This window comes from Mustelus asterias, chromosome 8 (assembly GCF_964213995.1).
Source record: "Mustelus asterias chromosome 8, sMusAst1.hap1.1, whole genome shotgun sequence".
In the NCBI taxonomy this organism is placed as follows: domain Eukaryota; kingdom Metazoa; phylum Chordata; class Chondrichthyes; order Carcharhiniformes; family Triakidae; genus Mustelus; species Mustelus asterias.
In genome coordinates, this window is record NC_135808.1 from 3,030,389 (window position 1) to 3,037,135 (window position 6,747).

Genomic DNA, 6,747 nt, shown 5'->3' on the forward strand with positions numbered 1-6,747 from the left:
ACAACCCGGACATAATCACAGACCCCACGCAACCCGGACATAATCACGGACCCCACACACCCCGGACATAATCACAGACCCCACGCACCCCGGACATAATCACAGACCCCACGCACCCCGGACATAATCACGGACCCCACGCACCCCGGACATAATCACAGACCCCACACACCCCGGACATAATCACAGACCCCACACAACCCGGACATAATCACAGACCCCACACAACCCGGACATAATCACAGACCCCACGCAACCCGGACATAATCACAGACCCCACGCACCCCGGACATAATCACGGACCCCACGCAACCCGGACATAATCACAGACCCCACGCACCCCGGACATAATCACGGACCCCACGCACCCCGGACATAATCACAGACCCCACGCACCCCGGACATAATCACAGACCCCACACACCCCGGACATAATGACGGACCCCACACACCCCGGACATAATGACGGACCCCACACACCCCGGACATAATCACAGACCCCACACACCCCGGACATAATCACAGACCCCACACACCCCGGACATAATCACAGACCCCACACACACCGGACATAATCACAGACCCCACACACACCGGACATAATCACAGACCCCACACACCCCGGACATAATAACAGACCCCACACACCCCGGACATAATCGCAGACCCCACTGACCCCGGACATAATCGCGGACCCCACTGACCCCGGACATAATCACGGACCCCACACACCCCGGACATAATCACAGACCCCACACACACCGGACATAATCACAGACCCCACACACCCCGGACATAATAACAGACCCCACACACCCCGGACATAATCACAGACCCCACACAACCCGGACATAATCACAGACCCCACACAACCCGGACATAATCACAGACCCCACGCACCCCGGACATAATCACGGACCCCACGCAACCCGGACATAATCACAGACCCCACGCACCCCGGACATAATCACGGACCCCACGCACCCCGGACATAATCACAGACCCCACGCACCCCGGACATAATCACAGACCCCACACACCCCGGACATAATGACGGACCCCACACACCACGGACATAATGACGGACCCCACACACCCCGGACATAATCACAGACCCCACACACCCCGGACATAATCACAGACCCCACACACACCGGACATAATCACAGACCCCACACACACCGGACATAATCACAGACCCCACACACCCCGGACATAATAACAGACCCCACAGACCCCGGACATAATCGCAGACCCCACTGACCCCGGACATAATCGCAGACCCCACTGACCCCGGACATAATCGCAGACCCCACTGACCCCGGACATAATCACAGACCCCACGCACCCCGGCCATAATCACAGACCCCACACACCCCGGACATAATCACAGACCCCACGCACCCTGGACATAATCACAGAGCCCACGCACCCTGGACATAATCACAGACCCCACACACCCCGGACATAATCACAGACCCCACACACCCCGGACATAATCACAGACCCCACACACCCCGGACATAATCACAGACCCCACACACCCCGGACATAATCGCAGACCCCACTGACCCCGGACATAATCGCAGACCCCACACACCCCGGCCATAATCACAGACCCCACACACCCCGGACATAATCACAGACCCCACACACCCCGGACATAATCACAGACCCCACACACCCCGGACATAATCTAGGACCCCACACACCCCGGACATAATCTAGGACCCCACACACCCCGGACATAATCTAGGACCCCACACACCCCGGACATAATCACGGACCCCACACACCCCGGACATAATCACGGACCCCACACACCCCGGACATAATCACGGACCCCACTCACCCCGGACATAATCACGGACCCCACACACCCCGGACATAATCACGGACCCCACACACCCCGGACATAATCACGGACCCCACACACCCCGGACATAATCACGGACCCCACACACCCCGGACATAATCACGGACCCCACACACCCCGGACATAATGACGGACCCCACACACCCTGGACATAATCACAGACCCCACACACCCCGGACATAATGACGGACCCCACTGACCCCGGACATAATCGCAGACCCCACACACCCCGGCCATAATCACAGAGCCCACGCACCCTGGACATAATCACAGAGCCCACGCACCCTGGACATAATCACAGAGCCCACACACCCCGGACATAATCACAGACCCCACACACCCCGGACATAATCACAGACCCCACACACCCCGGACATAATCACAGACCCCACACACCCCGGACATAATCACAGACCCCACACACCCCGGACATAATCTAGGACCCCACACACCCCGGACATAATCTAGGACCCCACACACCCCGGACATAATCTAGGACCCCACACACCCCGGACATAATCACGGACCCCACACACCCTGGACATAATCACGGACCCCACTCACCCCGGACATAATCACGGACCCCAAACACCCCGGACATAATCACGGACCCCACACACCCCGGACATAATCACGGACCCCACACACCCCGGACATAATCACGGACCCCACACACCCCGGACATAATCACGGACCCCACACACCCCGGACATAATGACGGACCCCACACACCCTGGACATAATCACAGACCCCACACACCCCGGACATAATGACGGACCCCACACACCCCGGACATAATCACAGACCCCACACACCCCGGACATAATCACAGACCCCACACACCCCGGACATAATCACGGACCCCACACACCCCGGACATAATCACGGACCCCACACACCCTGGACATAATCACAGACCCCACACACCCCGGACATAATCACAGACCCCACACACCCCGGACATAATCACAGACCCCACACACCCCGGACATAATCACAGACCCCACACACCCCGGACATAATCACAGACCCCACACACCCCGGACATAATCACAGACCCCACACACCCCGGACATAATCGCAGACCCCACTGACCCCGGACATAATCGCAGACCCCACACACCCCGGCCATAATCACAGACCCCACACACCCCGGACATAATCACAGACCCCACACACCCTGGACATAATCACAGAGCCCACGCACCCTGGACATAATCACAGACCCCACACACCCCGGACATAATCACAGACCCCACACACCCCGGACATAATCACAGACCCCACACACCCCGGACATAATCACAGACCCCACACACCCTGGACATAATCACAGACCCCACACACCCTGGACATAATCACAGACCCCACGCACCCTGGACATAATCACAGAGCCCACGCACCCTGGACATAATCACAGAGCCCACGCACCCTGGACATAATCACAGACCCCACACACCCCGGACATAATCACAGACCCCACACACCCTGGACATAATCACAGACCCCACACACCCTGGACATAATCACAGAGCCCACGCACCCTGGACATAATCACAGATCCACACACACCGGACATAATCACAGACCCCACACACCCTGGACATAATCACGGACCCCACACACCCCGGACATAATCACAGACCCCACACACCCCGGACATAATCACAGACCCCACTCACCCCGGACATAATCACAGACCCCACACACCCCGGACATAATCACGGGCCCCACACACCCCGGCCATAATCACAGACCCCACACACCCTGGACATAATCACAGACCCCACACACCCCGGACATAATCACAGACCCCACACACCCTGGACATAATCACAGACCCCACACACCCCGGACATAATCACAGACCCCACACACCCTGGACATAATCAAGGACCCCACACACCCCGGACATAATCACAGACCCCACACACACCGGACATAATCACAGACCCCACACACCCCGGACATAATCATGGTCCCCACACACCCCGGACATAATCACAGACCCCACACACCCCGGACATAATCACAGACCCCACACACCCCGGACATAATCACAGACCCCACGCACCCTGGACATAATCAAGGACCTCACACACCCCGGACATAATCACAGACCCCACACACCCCGGACATAATCACTGACCCCACACACCCCGGACATAATCACAGACCCCACGCACCCTGGACATAATCAAGGACCCCACACACCCCGGACATAATCACAGACCCCACACACCCTGTGTGGTGAACCATCGTTGGTTCACCACTGGGGTTGTTATTATGTTACTGTTGGGCTAGGGTGTTGTTGTTGTTATGGGGGTTGTACTATGTTGTTGGGTTAGGGTGTTTACCTGTTCTAAGTGCTGTCTTGGCACACTCCAGTGGGGCCCCGCCTCCGGTGGCAGGGTATAAGACCCCCTGCTCCGGCAGGACCCCTTCAGTCTGAACGGTTGTATTAGTGTTAGCAGTTTCATTGTTATCTGATTAAAGCCTTCAGTTATAAAGCCTTGTTTCCGGGTGCTCATTGAGGTGCATCAATTTAATCAGATAACTTAGAACATGGAACAGATCCTAAAACCGGATCGTCTGACACTGGACCCACGTGCGGTCGGTGCAGCTAACACGTTCGAACATTGGTGGAAGTGCTTCGAGGACTACCTGGCAGCCTCGGTAGCTATCACTACGGACAGTGATAGACTCCAAGTCCTCCACGCTAGGGTAAGCGACACGATTTACCTAGCCATTCGTGCAGCTTCCACTTACCAGGGTGCCGTCGAGCTCCTAAAGAATAGGTACATTACGCCACCCAACGAGATTCACGCTCGTTATCTCCTCGCTACACGACGTCGGCAGTCGGGCGAGACCATAGAAGACTACGCCAATGAACTCCTGCAGCTTGCCAGGGGTTGTGACTGTAAGGATGTCTCCGCCGAGCAGTACATGCAAGACCTCGCCCGAGACGCGTTCGTAGCAGGGGTAGGGTCCTCATACATCAGATTAAAATTATTAGAAAAGGGGAAACTCAATTTGACCCAGGCAATGGGGATGGCCGTGAGGTTGGAGGCGGCGTCGAAGAGCTTGGCGCTGTACCCCGAGGACCACGTGCAGTCAACGTGGTTGGAACAAGCTCTGCTCCCTCCTCGCCCCGCGAACCCGCGCTCCCAGATCGATTCGACGACGGCGGCAGCTCCAGGTGGCCAGCGATGCTATTTTTGCGGTGGGGCCAAGCATCCACGGCAACAGTGCCCGGCAAGAACGGCAATCTGCAGCCAGTGCGGTAAAAAAGGCCACTACGGCAAAGTCTGCAGGTCCAAACCTAAAAACGGCAGTGCAGCTTGTAACCCTCCAGAACGGAGACCGTCTCTTTCGACGCCGCAGTACCCACGAGGTCCGACCACGTGCAATCTCAGGACGGCGCCATCGTGGCAAACAGAGGAGCAGGAAGACCACCAGGAGTCGCTGCGCTTGGTGCCCTCGGCCACATGCTATCCATGGGGGCGGCCATCATGGTCCACGACGACTAGGAGCGACCAGCAGGGGTCCTCAGCATCCACATCGGCAGCATGCAGCAGCGACCAGCAGGGGTCCTCAGCATCCACATCGGCAGCATGCAGTGACACCCAGGGGCCAACGGTGGCGTCGATCTCTCTGGATCAGACCAGGCATTTCAGGCTGGAACATTCTATGATGGAGGTAAAGGTTAGTGGCAGCACTGTGAATTGTCTGTTTGACAGCGGAAGCACCGAAAGTTTCATACACCCTGAAACTGCTAAAAGGTGTGGACTCCGGATTCTCCCTGCCAAACAGACAATTTCCATGGCATCACAGTCCCGGTCTGTACCGATCCAAGGACGATGTATGGTAACTCTTGAGGTACAGGGCACAATTTACGAGCAATACAGGCTCCTTGTGTTACCTCACCTTTGCGCGCCAATTCTCCTCGGACTAAACTTTATGGCCCACATGAGGAGTGTGATCCTACAGTACGGTGGGCCACTCCCTTCACTGGCAGTAGGGAATCAGCCGCAGCCTCCAAATTGCCCAAAGCGCCCCGCATGCAATCTATCCACCCTGAAAATCACTACACCATCCCTCTTTAAGAATCTGGTACCTGGCTGCAAGCCCATCGCTACTAAAAGTAGGCGTTACAGCGCTGAGGACCGGATCTTTATTAGATCTGAGGTTCAGCGGCTCCTCAAGGAAGGGATCATACAGGCCAGTGCTAGTCCGTGGAGAGCGCAGGTCGTGGTAGTCAAAAGCGGGAACAAACCTCGGATGGTCATCGACTATAGTCAGACCATTAATCGTTATACGCAGCTGGATGCGTATCCTCTCCCGCGCATTTCTGATATGGTCAATCAGATTGCGCAGTACCGAGTGTTTTCTACCATAGACCTTAAGTCCGCCTACCATCAACTCCCCATCCGCCCAGAGGACCGACAATATACGGCTTTTGAGGCGGATGGTCGTCTATACCAATTCCTCAGGGTTCCATTTGGTGTCACCAATGGGGTCTCGGTCTTCCAGCGTGCTATGGACCGAATGGTGGACCAGAACGGGTTGCGGGCTACCTTCCCGTACCTGGATAACGTCACCATCTGCGGCCATGACCAGCAGGACCATGACACGAATCTCCAACACTTTCTGCGCACTGCATCTCACCTGAATCTGACCTATAACAGGGAGAAGTGTGTATTCCGTACGCGCAGGTTAGCTATCCTTGGATACGTGGTGGAAAACGGGGTCATCGGCCCTGATCCAGACCGTATGCGCCCCCTTACTGAACTTCCCTTGCCCGCTAGCACGAAAGCACTGAGGAGATGCCTCGGCTTCTTTTCGTACTATGCACAGTGGGTCCCCAACT